Source organism: Balaenoptera musculus, chromosome 9, assembly GCF_009873245.2.
Source record: "Balaenoptera musculus isolate JJ_BM4_2016_0621 chromosome 9, mBalMus1.pri.v3, whole genome shotgun sequence".
NCBI lineage: Eukaryota > Metazoa > Chordata > Mammalia > Artiodactyla > Balaenopteridae > Balaenoptera > Balaenoptera musculus.
Genome location: NC_045793.1, coordinates 61,886,763 through 61,902,648, shown reverse-complemented (window position 1 = coordinate 61,902,648; position 15,886 = coordinate 61,886,763).

Genomic DNA, 15,886 nt, shown 5'->3' with positions numbered 1-15,886 from the left:
GTGACTAATAACCTTATTTTGGGGCCAGTTTCCATTAATATAGTTTCGAGGAGAGCATGAGCATGTTGATAATATCTCGGAATGCAATATGTTATGCCCTGAGAAATCATTTAAATCTATATTTGGATCAACATTTTGAAAAGTGTGGAGGAGAGGGAATCACCATGGGGAGGAGAGAGGAACATTTTTTTCTTTTTCAAAAGCATGTGGGTTGATGCATTTTTATATCTTTTTTTTTTTTAAGTCTGAGGTTGTGTAGGCTTGGTGAATGTTAATGAAAGAAACAATATAGCACATATTCCTGGGTGTTAGTGAAAGTTATGGATAGAAAACTCATTTTGTGAAGTTAAGAGCATAAATACGTGTAGATTCATCACAATAAGATCTAGACACCATATAAGAACACACATTCCTTGTTTAACATAATTACTGGCAATAACGGTTACTACTAATACTTCATCTCTATCTTTACTTCTGTGTAAGATGTAGTATTATGTGCTATGGAAGGCATTTGCCTTTCTTTCTGGACGTTCACACCCTTTTTGTATTTGGCAAATTCCAATCCCGATGAGCCTCTACCTCCCACTGTAGAAATATAAATCTCTTTCCCCTCTTCCATTTCATTAGGTGCAGGGATTTGACCATTGACTTAAGCTCTACCAGTCACATTAAGTGATGAAAGAAACAGGTGCCAAACAAAATCCATTCTGCTTGCATGGCAGTGGGTATTGCTGCCTCTGCAATTTCCTGAGGCAGTGGTGGCAGAGGTTTCAGTGGTAACACCCAGTGTCCAGTGTGTTGTTGCTGTCTCTGCTCAGTGGGGGTAGAAGTGGTGACTTCACGTTAAAGGGGCAGCATGATGTGGTGGTTAAAGGTATTAGACTTTGGAACCAAAGGGTTATCTGGGATTGAATTCCAGACTGACCACTTAGCAGCTGTGTTGATCTTGGGTCAGTTACTTAACTTCTCTGTGCTTCAGTTTCATCATCTGTAAATTGGGAATAACAATAGTGGTGACTACTTTGGGTTATGAAAATTAAATTAGTTAATATTGTAACATACTTAGAACATAGTAAACACTCTGGGGCAACAGGTGAAAATTTCTCCAAGCAGTAAATTTCAGAGTCAGTGAGAGATAATAAGATTGGTTTAGGTTTACGCCCCTGAGACTGGCTTATTCTATGTGCTAGTTATATCCATAGTTCCTAAACTGTGTGCCAAGGCATCCTGAGTCACAGAGGTATGGCAGGTATTTTAAATTTTTGAGGGAAACACAGTGATACTTGACATATGTTACACATCATGAGAAGTGTTAGCTCAGGGTAATTCAAAGTTTCATTAGTTTGTGCTATATTTTTTGATGGTATAATTCTTTGCAAAGATGGATTTTTTGCAGTTGCTGTGATAAAAAGCAAGTACCGTGTGAGAAATTAATGTGGAACAGGAAATGAGAGTGGCATTTTCTCGCCTAAGATCTGAAAAGTTGTGCAGTGCCATATACATGCACACATCCCATTAGTAAATGGTTTTGTCTATTCAAGAATAAAATAAAAATGTTTTTCTTTCAATAAAGTACACTATTTTTTCAAACAACTATCAACTTGTTAGGACATAAATACTTATTAAGTTGTTGTTTAAATGTAACTACCTAATCAACAGAATGGTTAGGTGTTTCTTTTGGTCTAAAGACACTGTGTAAAAATCACTGTGACAACAAGGATACTGTACACCAAGAAAGTTTGGGAACTTCTGAGTTACATTTTCAGCAACAAGCAGAATCCTCAGACTGCCACCATGATCTATGGAATAAGGAGACTATTAACGGCCAAATGGACATCATTAGAATTCCCCCATCCTACAGAAATAGAAACCCCAAGGCAGTAGTGTATCTCTAGGGAGAATTGCAGAAGTTGTCAGACTTGAGAGATACAGGGATGGTGATGCCCATAATATCTCCTTTCATCTCACTTTGTTTTGGCCACTATAGGAGGCAGATGAGTCATGAAGAATTATAGCTTGAGTTTGGAGAAGATTTGGGTCTACTTCTGTCGATTTCTGTGCACATTACCAGCTCAAGATCGTATTAAATCAAATTTCCAACTAGAAGAGTTTTAGCCAATGCAAGTAGCCTATATTCAAAGATTGCTGTGAGGCTTGACTTGAGGTTATAAATTCTCCCAGCACCACTGTTGAGACAGGATAGTTTCCTTGCTGTGCTGGATTGGTTGTTGTCAGGGTGGCACCACTATCACCAATCCCTTTTAAATTCTGGGTTAGATTTTCCCAGTGAGAATAACGTAGAAACGTTTTGGATGAGGTGGAAATTATTATTATTAGAAGGCTGTGAGATGATGAGATGCTGCAGCTCGGTCAGTGCATTGGTTCCCATAGACATTGCAACGTCCACGGAGTTCTGCACAAATCACAGTCAGGGGGATGTCACAGATATCCTCCCAAGCTCTAACATTCCACTGGTTGTGGACTTCGTGGTAGTCCATGCCATGAGGTAGCCAAATAGATACTTAAATGATCAATCAGTGGTCACCTAGAGTCAAATGTTGATAGAACACTAGGATGACAAGGTAGTTGCTGCAACAGGATTATAGTGGGAATAAAGAGAATAGGATTTGTGGGTGATGTCCTTGCTTCTAAGTATGCTGGAGAACTTTCAAAAAAAATGATGGGATCAGGGCTTTATATTTATAGGGTTAGGATTAGGTAAAGACACAGAAAGCTTTCATGACTGCTTTGAAAGAAATATTTGTCTCATAGTCTAGATCCTGCAGGTAGCTGAATGACAACACAAATTGAATTCACAGCCTCATAAGGTATTGAATTTTAAAGTTCAGGCATTCGTTGTGAAAGAGTGGAACCTTGTAGATTGAGATGGGGACATCTGGGCTGTTTCAAATTCTTCTGGGCCCTCCTTCCCAGTAGAAACATCCTCTTCCCTTGTCTGCAGAAATTAGCTTCCCCTAACCTGAAGAATCTATAATAAACTCTCCTGAGGTCTTATAGAGAAATGCTGATCCCACTCAACTCACCTTTGTTGTCTAGTTTCTAGACCTATAACAGAACTCAAATACTCAAGGAGGCAGGTTCAAAAGATGATATGAGAGAAGCACCATAAATGTCAAAAATTGCAAGACTTTGTCAATTTGTATTAGCAGAAACATAGGTAATATGTATGGGAATAAATCCTAACTGTGTTAGACCAGGGTGGAAAGAATACTATGTTTTATTGATGTCACTGTGTCAACCAGAGATTCTGGTATCAGTGTGTTAACTCAAGCACCTGGGAGTGGCTCTAACAATTTGCTTGGTTGTTTGACTGAAATCTAGACCTGACAGTTTTTTACATTAAATGAAGATGGGATGCCAGAACACACTTGGACTGCAGAGGAAAGTGTGCAAAAGCTTAGGGAGAGGAGAATTACTATGTACAAACTGCTTGGCTACTACTCCCCTCCCAGGTTGAAGCAGGGAATATGCCTTTCACCAAGGCTTTGAAAATACATCAATGTGGGGAAAACCAGGATCCTTAAAAGGCTTTTTATTGGCTCTTCTCTACGGTTGTGGTTCACCAGTTAGAGTAGTGGCTTATGGAAGTCAGATGATTAATGAAGTTTCAGGTCAGGTCCGTCTCACAGTGGGTCCTGTGAGTCTATAAACACACCTCTTGGTTATCTTCCCAGTCTTAGATTCCAGAGTTGTGATAGACATATTCAGCAATTAGCAGAATCCCCTTATTGGTTTATTTATCCCCTTATTGGTTTATAGAGTGAGGTCTATCATTGTAAGAAAGAGCGAGTAGAAGCCCCTAGTGTTGCCTCTTCATGCCATGATAGTAAACCAAAGTAATTTCACATTTCTGGAAAGATTACAGAGATGAGTGCCCTCATTAACACCCTGCAGCTAATCAAGCAATTATTCTGCCACATTCCCATTCAGTTCATCTATTTGGCCTATACAGAAGACTGACGGACTTTAAGAAGGTGAGTAGATTACCATACACTTAATCAGATAAGGATTCCTATTGCAGCTCCTCCTCCAGGTGTGGTTTCTTTACCTGGCGAAAACCAACATAGCTCCTAGATTTTCCTGCTAGTGTACTAACAGGCGAACTGTACAATATATTTTAGTAGGGGGAATTGGTTTAGATTATCTAAGGGAAATAGGGTTGCTGTTATTCAATGAAGGCAGAGAGGAAGGACAGAGTAGGATGTAACCAAGGATCCTCTGGAGGGCCTTGAAGTTCTTCCACGCACAGTGGTAAATGTTAGTGGATAACCAGAGAACAGCTTCATTCAGGCAAGACTGCCATGGATTCAGATCCCTCAGGGATAAAGTTTGGTGTCACTTCATCAGGGGAAGACAAAAACCAGATGTGTTGCTGGTTTAAGGACAAAAATATGTAATATACGTTGTAAAAAAAATCATAAATAACTATAGCTTGTGACTTGAAGAAAAATGGACTGATATCAAATATATGTACTTAAATACATATTTGTGTATATATGTAGTTAAATATTAAATACATATTTTCCTTCTTTTACCCTCTCCTTGTCTCTCATAATTTTATGTAGAGTATGCTGATGGTGATTTTTTAAATTAATTAATTAATTAATTAATTAATTTTTGGCTGTGTTGGGTCTTCGTCACTGTGCGCGGGCTTTCTCTAGTTGTGGCGAGCGGGGGCTACTCTTCGTTGCAGTGCGCGGGCTTCTCATTGCAGTGGCTTCTCTTGTTGAGGAGCATGGGCTCTAGGCACGTGGGCTTCAGTGGTTGTGGCATGCGGGCTCAGTAGTTGTGGCTCGCGGGCTCTAGAGCACAGGCTCAGTAGTTGTGGCACACAGGCTTAGTTGCTCCACGGCATGTGGGATCTTCCCGGACCAGGGCTCAAACCCGTGTCCCCTGCATTGGCAGGTGGATTCTTAACCACTGTGCCACCAGGGAAGTCCCTGATGGTGATTTTCATAATCCATAGGTTTCATGTTATTCAAGATGGGATTGTGAAGTGAAGAAGTAAATTTACCCCAGAGATCCTGGACTTAGAGCTGGGTACAATAATAGATGTATTTGTTTGAAAGTTTGTATAAGGAAGAAGAGTGTAAGAGGAAGTTGAGATGCCAAAGGAGTGGACTGTAGTGGATATTTTCCATCCTTTTTGGCTTCTCCGTTTTTAATCTTTTCTAAATTTAGGGGAATTTCTACCCAATGAGTAGACCTCTCACTATGGAAACCAGAAACCCATTTCTCCAACTTTATTTTAGCTCTAAGTACAAATATGTGACCCAGCCTCTGCCAGTTGGACACACCTATGTCAGTCTTTGAAGCTGACTCTGATGGAGGAAGTTGCCATAAAAAAATGTATTCTGGTTTGGCTGACAGAGGATAGATCCCGCTTCCCAGAGGTAGCAGAGGCAGAGGTTCTATTGGCAGCATCCTGTGCCCAGTGATACTGATGTCAATGCAAATCCCTGCATCCATCTCAGTGGGAATGGCAACACTGCCTCCAAAATGCTGTTTCCAGCTGCTGTACAGTCTGACTTACAGCCCTGGTTCTGGCTATGTAACCTCAATACTTGTTGTTTTGGTTTTCCTGTAGCTCATATAGTTACTTAAAAACATTTAATGAATTATTTTTCTGTTTAAGCTAGTTAGAGTTGGCTTTTTTTTATGACTAAGAACCTTGTGATATAGGTACTTTCATGCATCATCTCTAATCTTTATAACTACTATGTGAGGTAGACTTTATTATCCCCCTTTTATAGGTGATAAAACAGAAATTAAATAACTTGCTCCAGATCACAATGCTTGTTGGTAAGACTAATGTTTAGTTTTTATAATTTATATTTATTAATTTTCACTTAAAATTGATTACATAAATATTATATACATATATACAATTGTTCAATTATAAACAATAGTGAGAATGTCAATATTTTAATAGTATTTATATCTTGGTTTAGTTTCCTAGTTATTTTTACTTATTCAACTTCTACCTAGTTGTTTGTCATAAAAAATAATTATATTGGTTCCATTATATTTAATGCATTTTTTTCTCTGAGGCTTGAAATGTGCTCAAAATTCTCATTAGTATTCTCATGCAAATATTTAATTGAACAGCATTTTCATGTCATTCAATTTTTTTACCGGAATTTTTTTTCCTATGTTTTATTTACATTTGTTTTTTTCTTAGTCTGAATTACAACATAACTTTGGGGTCAAACCTGTTTGGGAGCACAGCTCCCTTTGTAAAGCAGAAGGCAACGGGGAAATGTTAAAAAAATAAGCTAAAACCAAATTGAATGACAAAACAAGCCCACGAGCATGTTCATACTAAATCAGAAGCTGGTAACTTCATCCACGGCCAGTTGGTCAGGGTATAGATGTGTTTTCAAAATTTAAAATTCAATTTTGGGGTTTCAATAGTAATGATAGTCATTTAAATAGGCATAATGATGTTAATGAGTATATCCTTGGAGGGGAAGAAAACTTTTAATCAATAAAATTGTTTCTGTATTTCTTCATTAATATTTATGTTTACATATTCATTGTTGTGATGAATATTTCACATGTATAAATACAGTTCGACATTTGGTGCATAGAAACACATTTATGATGAGGGTTTAAGGGAATTAGAATGTTCTCTAGAAAGCTCACTACAGCAGAACTATTATTATTCACTTTAATAACCTTTCTTATGATCATGTCAAGCTATCAAATATTCAAGTGGCAAGCATAAAAGACAGTACTTGGTATAAAAGACCTCTTTCCAACACATTCTATTATCCTTATTGCCTTAACCTAGGTTAAAACTGTGTTTCATAATAAAACTATGAAGATAAGCCACTATTTTATTTACCATTCAAATGCACTTTTAAAATTCGTTAGATGATGGCAAAGACCAGAAATGCTTCAGGTTCATTATTCATTTCACACCTTGTATAACCAAGGCACTAGGTCAACCATCTACCAAGTAAATAAGGCTGGATGAAAATGACTCACTGCAGCACCCACGGCAGGAATCTGGACCTCAAGTTAGTGTCACTATGAGCAGAGCTAACAACTTACTCTATTTAACCCAACAAGCTAAAAGAACCTAGAGCGCATGGAATCTAGAGGCCTTCTCAGGCAGAGGTCCATTAAACACTAAGACTCCACTTTCCTTTCTGATGTATATCTGTTTGAAGAAATTTATCCATATGTTATGATCCATTCTAAGGCAAGGATCAGTCATATGTCTTTTCTTCCTTGATAGAATTTGCACTGACCTAAAACTATGAACCACCAACTGGTGCATCCTTCAGCCCTATGAACCAACACAGCTCCTGATATTAATCTTTTATTGATGCATGAGTGAAAGGAATGCTTTTCTCCTCTGAGAGCTTCAGTGATAGTCTCCAGGTAGATGACTCCTTGATTTATATTTTTGACTGTGGTCTCTCTCCTGAGCTTCTTGTGCACACTTCCAACAAATAGAGTACAAATCTCTTTGTTGAGCTGTATCTTACCTTCTCTTGGAAGCATAACAGTATTTGGAGGGAGTGTAGGTTCAATGTCTGGTGAGGGAGGTAGGTGGCAACAGGAGGAAAGATTCGCCTCTTTACCTTTTGCAATCTTTCATAACCATCCACCTCATCTCTTCTTTAACACTATTCAGATGACCAGTGAAGCTTTTTTAGAAAAAGATAAAATGTTTTGGTGACAGATATGGCACCAAGGCATTCCTTTATTCAGAGCAATTTTGTGAATTAGATAGGCGACCTCTGTGGCTGTGGTTTGAAGGTCTGCCATCCTCCACTGGGCTGAGGGATGTGATAGAGGGTGGAAAGCTTCAAAAAGCTCTGAGGAGTCAGAGTGTTGTTGCCCAGGGTACGAGATCCAGCAGGGGAGTGGAGCTGAATTGAATGCAGAGGGGAGCTGCTGAAAAGAAAGAGGATGAACAAAGAATATATTTGATCCCCTTATAACTTGAGCTAAATCAACACCTGCCCCTGCTATAATCAAGGGACTTCTGTATGTTGAAGTCTGCTTTCCTTTGGTTTATAGTAAAATGTTGATCACGCGCCCCTCTGTAATTTATTACTGCTTCATTCTCTTTTCTTCTGCTACCATTATTTCTGCCACCACCATCACATTTATTTTTCTGTTCTTCTTCCTCTCATGATCTTTGCCTTTTATTTGACACATATTTGTGAAGATAGGCATTACATTAGGTACCATGGGGAAAGGAGCTATAAAAAAGAGGTATAAGGTATGTAATTCTCCTTTAATTATGTAATGTAAATATCAGGTGCCTATTCATCTATTCATTCTCCTGTTTAAGCAATATCCTTCTCTCACCCTCCCCCAAAGCCTCTTGTATGAAGTAAAGCACAGCAGTATAGAATTTGCCAAGGCAAAGAAACAGTTTAATCTTAGATGTGTAACATGGGTTATTTCTGTGCCATCAAACCCAACAAAAAAAACTAAATTGTGTAGGTATAGTTTTCCATATGGATAAACTTCAAATTACATATTTTAATTGGCCATAATTGATGATAATCTTGGTATTTCAGGTTGATTTATTTCAATTCTGAATAACATCATATACCTCTTTTAAAAAATAGTAGCTATTAAAGCTCTTGACAGGTTAAAGAAAGGAGAGAATTGAGTCACAAAAGGACAAATACTGTATGATTCTATGATTCCACTTATATGTGGTATCTAAAGTAGTCAAATTCATAGAAATAAAAGTAAAATGTGCTTAGCAGGGGCTGGGAGGAGGGAGCAAAGGAGAGCTGTTGTTTAATGGGTACAGAGTTTTAGTTCTGCAAGATGAAAAAAATCTGGAGATCTGTTTCACAACAATGTAAATATAGCTAACACTACTGAACTGTGTACTTTAAAATGACTAAGATGGTAAATTTTATGTATGTTTCACCAATAAAAAGAACTAATAAAAAAAATTAATTTTTAAAAGAATTTACCAAGGATTCTATAGAGGAAATAAAGCAGACTTCATATTATACTGTCAGAGAACAACTTGAATCCACCTTAGGCATTTCTCTTTTCTAAAACTCTACCTTCAGCTGTACGACCAGCCACAGCAGAGAGGTGATGGCGGTGGTGGAAACTTTCTCTTCTGACCCTTCGCATAGCGAAGGCATGAGGAGTTTGGTCTGGAAAGGAGTCAGAATCTTGGAGAGAGGGTATAGGTTATCTTTGGGATCCCAGTGGAAATAATAGGTATGGCCAATTTTAGAGTGCAATTATAGAAAGAAAATCAATAGATAAAGATAGATTTAAAATATATCATCAGCTGTAGAAACAAGTGATAACAGCAAATGTGCAGTGAGAACTTAGGGTTGGGAAACTGTTGAAGAGACAGTTGAGGAAACTGAGACTTAAACAAGTGAGGTAAATATCCAAGGTCAGCCCAGAGCTAGCAAGTAGTGAAGATCAGATTTATAAATGCTTTACTTTCAACATGCAGAATGTTAGGCAGACAATTATAAATGACTGTCCCCAGTTTCAGAAGTTGGGCATGTCAGCTGTTTTGTCTGGTTTTTTCCCCTCACATTCTTGTCAGGTGCTGCATGATGCTGTGTATTTGTATTGCCCTCTGAGTAAATGTTTAATGGAACAGAATGGCATCACCATGAATGAGAGAGCTCAGTGGTCCTCACCACAGGCTGTTTCTCTGTTAAGTCAGTTCCCAAGTTGAACATCACAGATAATATCTTCTCTTAGAGCAGGAGGGACTTCAACTCTTAAACACACAGGGAAGGAGCTGTTCATCAAATCCTCAAGATTTTCAGCCACTATGACCAAGATGAGCATAGATTATGCCCTCATTGGATAATGTTTTAAGTGTGGAATCTTTTAAAAACATATTTATTAAGCATGAAAAAATTTTATTACATGACCACAGCAGGCGATGCTGCTTTCATCAAGTGCCCTTGGATAGGTATTTGCGTGTTATTGTCTCCAGGAAAGCACTAGAAGTTAATTCCAAAGAACCCTGTTTCCTTGGCCTCATAGGTTAAATTGCAGTATACCTGGAGCATAAAATACATTTTAGAACAGGAGTCCTGTATGTCAGAGGGTCTGAAAAGCAGAGATATAGTATAAATAGCTTTGTTATTCATATCCTGTATATGAAAACATTTAGACAGAATATATTCTGTAGCCAAAGAACTATATTTTCTCCCAATAATTTGAAACAAAGAAGTTAAGAACACAAACTGCACTTAGAAAGAAAGAAGAATGATATTTTGTTGCTGCTGAATTCATGAATCTATTATGGAGACTCATTTTAATCTTTAGATTTAATGTGTCCTTTTTATCAAGAGTGAGACTTTTCTTTGTGTCTACAGTAGAAAAATGGCACCAATTTAGTCCTGTACTTTGCCAACCCTCGCTTGTCACGTTTTTTGAATGATCACAGTTATGCATCAATTGTGTCAAGACAGAATAGAAAATTGGGCTGTGGGGTGGGTCCTGTTAAGGATCTATACAGATTTCTATAAAACATTCATAAGGATATTGCTCTCATTCTTTCCTGAAGGATGATGACTTTTTCTTTTTTTTTTTTTTTTTTTTTTTTTGGTTTTGTGGATCTTTAACTTTTAGAACAATAGAAACAGTTTTTTAGTCACAAAGACCTTTGAGAACGTTCATACGTTTAGAGCTTTCATGATCTTGGAATGAGACACTGTTCCAATCACAGTTTAGTTTTTATTCCTTGAGCTGAGCTAATTGTCTGAGGTCACAGGACTCTATTGATGGTTTTGCATGTATAAGTGGATATTCTGAATTCTGCTCAGAGTAATGGATAAAAATAGGCAGTTAATTCAATGTTTAAAAAATTAATATAATCTGCAATTTTAATGGTACAAGGAAACTTAAAGGTCTCTTAGTTCAACACATTTATTTTTGCAGATGAGAAAACAAAGTTCCAGAGAGCCCATAGGTTTTGCTGAGGGTCACATAGCCAGTTAATGGCAGAGCTGGTATCAGAAAAGGTCTTTTCCTCATAATTGAAAGCTCTTTCTTTTTGAAATTATGAAATGCTAAGGCACTGTGAAAAGTCCAAAGAGTAACATGTCTAACAGCTGTACCTACCACCCAGCTTTGTCAGATCTTATAATTTTGCTATGTTTGTTTCCTTTATTTCTTTTAAAGAAATAAAAACAGATTCAATATATCACCTGTATAATTTTTACTGATAGTACTTCTCACACTGCTTTCCAAATTTGCTATTGTTATGTGAAGATGCATAAATAGTATATATCTGAACAGTGTATGGCATTGTTTTACATGGGTTAGAACAGCATACAAGTAGAATTGCAAGAAGTCTTCTGAAACTTGTTTTTATTGCTCACCGTTGTTTTTGAGATTTTTTAATGCTGAAATGCATAGTGATGGTTCATTCATTTTTACTGCTTTTCATATTGTGAACATACTACAATGTACTTATCCATTTTTCTGTTGATACATATTTAGATATTTTAAAAATTTGCTGTTACAAACACTGCTGTAATAAACATTCTTTGTATGTGTCTGTGCACAAGTGCAAGAATTTCTTGGCTACATACTTAGAAGTTGTAATACTTCAGCGTTGCGCTTTATTGTCAGATTACTCTCCAAAGTGTTGTACAGCAGTGTTGTGTAATGCCAATCCCATGGATAGGAAATGGTTCAACACCATGGCTTCATCTACATTTCCCTTATTGATAATAAGGTTAATTATCTTTTCATATGCACAACAGTTAGCTATTGCTGCAATGATATTTGGTAACCAACCACCCCAGAACTTAGAGGCAATCATCTCTTTTTATGGGTTTGCAGGCCAGCTGGTGCAGCTCTGCTTCAGGATGTAGGTCTGTGGATGCACATCTGTTCTAGGTGTCTCTTATCCTAGTTAGCTAGTGAGGCTCTTCTTGCAGCAAAGGCAGGAACACAAGGATGCAAGCCCCATTAATCATGGACATTTCAAGTCCCTGCTTGTGACACTTCTGCTTATGTCTCATTGACCAAAGCAAGGCACTTAACTGAGTCTTACATCCATGAAGTGGGGAATACTCCACCCCTGTGAGATTATGGCATCAGCATGCGGGCTTATTAACTACTACGGTGGGGGGGGGGGAAGAATTGTCACCACTTATTTAATCTACCACAACACATTTATTGGCCATTTGGTTTCATCTTATATAAATTGCTGGTTCATAGTCTTGCTCATTTTTTCTTGGGTTGCTTGCATTTTACTTACTGTTTCACAGATACTCTTTTTTTTTTTGTCTCAATGATTTTATTGAAGTATAGTTGATTTACAACGTTATATTAGTTTCTGGTGTACAGCAAAATGACTCAGTTATACAACATACATGTATTCTTTTTCATATTCCTTTCTATTATGGTTTATCACAGGATATAGATGTAACTCCCTGTGCTAAACAGTAGGACTTTGTTGTTTATCCATCCTATATATACTAGTTTGCATCTGCTGATACTCTTTATATAATGTGGATTCTAATTTTTGCCAATTATAAGATTACAGAAATATTCTTTTAGTATGTGGCTCATATTTTCACTTTATGATATTTTTCTTGTAAAGAAGTTTAAAGAAGTTAAACTTTTTAATTTAACTATCGTTGTATGATATTTCTCTTGTAAAGAAGTTTAAAATTTTACTATAATCTAAACGTTTATCCACCTTTCCCTATATGGTTTGTGCACATTGTGTTTTGTTCTAGAAAAAGATCTCATACTGAAGTCATTAATATATTCTCCAGTGTTTTCTTCTAAAAGTATTAAGGTTTAAGTTTTTACATTTAGGTCTGTGTTTTGCTCAGAATTTAAAAAATTTTTCTAACATGTTTTTTCTATAAATTCTCTTGGATATTCTACAGAAATGTTTATATCATTAATGATTAATAAAATTTAGGCTCTTTTTTTCAATTCATAAATCTTTTATTTCTTTTTATTATGATACTAAACCAGAAAAATGTTAAACAGAAGTTGTGTAGCAAGTATCCTCCCCCCCAATTTTAAAGGAAATGTTTCTAATGTTTTATGACTGTAGTAGTTTTATCACAAAAATAGTAATCAGAAAATAAGTGTAAAGCTAAAATTCTATATGCAGCTAAAATATTATAGAATATAGGTAAAACAAGTGTATTTCCAGACACAACAAAACAAAGAGGGAAAGGGTTTATCAATTACATACCTTTACTAAAGGAAAAACTAAAGAAGAAGAAGAAGAAAATAAAATCCCTAAAAGAAGGATTAAATTGCAAGAAGGAATGTCAAGAAAATAAATTGGTATATCTGTAAGACAAGCATTGATTGAATAAAATAGCAATAGTAATAATGACTAATTATAGGAATATCAACAGGGTAGAACTAGACACTGAATAATAATAATATAATAGGCAAAGAGATAGTCTAAGTTAAAGTTCTAAAGTCTGTGTATGTTTTTGAATGAGAGTAAAGCTATTGATAAAATTTAGACCCTAAGCAATTATACATGAGAAATTCTAAGAATAATCACTAAAATATAAAAATAGAATATATAATATTAAACAGTATATAGAGGCACAAGAGAGATAAAGGTTTGATCAATCTAGAAGAATTTTGGAAAGGTTAAAAAAAGTAAAGAAAAATCGTGGTAAACAGAAATCAAACAAAAAACTATAGAAAAATCCCCAAATATAAGGACGAAGAGTTGATTTTTTTTTTTTTAAGAATGAGAAAGGATAAGCCAGGTACACAATAACCAGAAAAGGTTGATGTAGTTATATTAGTATCTGAAAAATTAAAAGCAAAAATAGAGATTTAATAAAAATAATGACAACAAAAAGGAAATTGAGAACAACATAAAACTCAAGAAATAGCATAGCCAAAAGTTGATTCATTGAAAGGATAGATAATCATCAAAACTGGCAAAATTAATCAAGACAAAATAAAGAAGATTGAAGTAAACATTATTAAAAATGAAAGAAGGCAAATAATCACAAATGCATCAGTCACAGAAAAATAATAAAAGAATACTATAGAAAACTTTATGCAAATAAATTTGAAAACTTAGACAAAATGGACTTTTTCTCAGCAAAATCTACCATAACAAAACTGACTAAAAGAAATGACACAATTTTAGACCTCTAACCATTAAGGAAATAAAATTAGGAGTTAAAATATATATCCACCAAAGTAAAAATTAGTTTAGATAGTTTTACAGGTGATTCAAGAAATAGGTAATTCCTATCTTCTGCAACTAATACAAAGAATGACAAAAGTGGGGTAACTCCCAACTAATTTTATGAGGCTAGAACCTCAGTGTTGAAACACAGAAAAACAGTACAAGAAAAGAATATCATAGGTCAGTCTTACTTAATGAACATAATTGCAGAAGTCTTAATCCACAGGTTATCACATAGAAACTAGCAATGTATTTTAAAAATGCCTCATGATCAAGGAAGATGAAGGTGATTTATATTACAATATCTGTGTATGCAATTTCCCACATTAACAGATTAAGATGGAAAAAGCATATAGCCATCTCAGTGGAAGATGAAGCATTATTTGATACAATTCAGCATCATTTATGATACAAACAGTTACAAAGAAAACAGTTTTGGAACTGGGAGGGACTTTCCTTTGGTTGATAAACATATCTGGCAACAGTGTTGGGCAAATATCTCACTTAGTAGTGAGATATTAGAAACATTCTAAGAGAATATAATAAAGGAAATCAAGAAGGAATGGTCAGAAGAGAACTGACACAAGAAACTAGTAAATTTTTCATTCATTTGTCATTTATTGAATACCTACTCTAAGCCAGGTAGTAATAATATAAAGATAAATAAGGCAGTCTTTGCCCTTAAGATCCTTGCCATGTAGTAGAATTTAATCCATATGTGTTCTCTAACAGATCTTGAAAAGAAAACCTTTCACTTCAGGTAGCATTTGTAAGAAAATTAAACAGCTTATATATGTGGATTGTTAATATTATTTTGTCTTACTTCTAATGTGCACATTGACTTGTAGTAAACAGTAGTTTAGCTAATGAGAAGAATACACATGGCCATATATTTGAATGCTCTACCATTTCCTAGAACAATTCCCAACCTTGAAAGAATACATTACTTCATTACCAAGATGGACTAATATATATTCCATGTTTCTGAAAGGCAATTCTTCAAAAGCACTGTTTTCCTGAGCAGGTACATGAAAGTAGGAGAGTTCCAATAGCAAGTAGTTAGATTAGAAATTATATTTTTCAGTATCCCTCAAATTCTATAACGAGTCTATTCAAATAGACTTATATTAATTTGTACTAATAGAATAAAATTTCCATTGTATGGCAATAACCTGATTTGTATTGTTTTCATGGAAAAATTGAGTGACTATAAAATTTGTTTGATGATTAGCACTTCATGTCAAATGATTTAGAGTGAATATTTTAAAAGATACATAAGCAGTAATTTTCACTGTTTTCACCTACCAGGTTGACTTCCTGCCTCAGCTACATCTAGGCTCACTTCTTCCTGGTTATAGCAGAAAAGAACACAGATCCTAATGCTATGGCTGTGGTCATACTGAGTGAGAGCCTTCCGTAAATATAAAATCCTCTTATTAGATAAAAAATGTTACTGTAAATTAAGATAAAGATATTGGATTTTTAAGTCTCTTTCCTTGTCTCTTCCCTCCCTAGATAATTCAAATCCCAATCAAACTGAAATCACCCTCCTTCTCAATAAAACCACACATAACTATTATAAATCGCATTATTTTCTCTCTTTTCCTATAGTGTTTTCACAGTTTTATACAAAATTTATTCTTACGTATGATTCTTATAGACGTATGAGTGTAAATAACAGCCTAGCTACATTGCAGT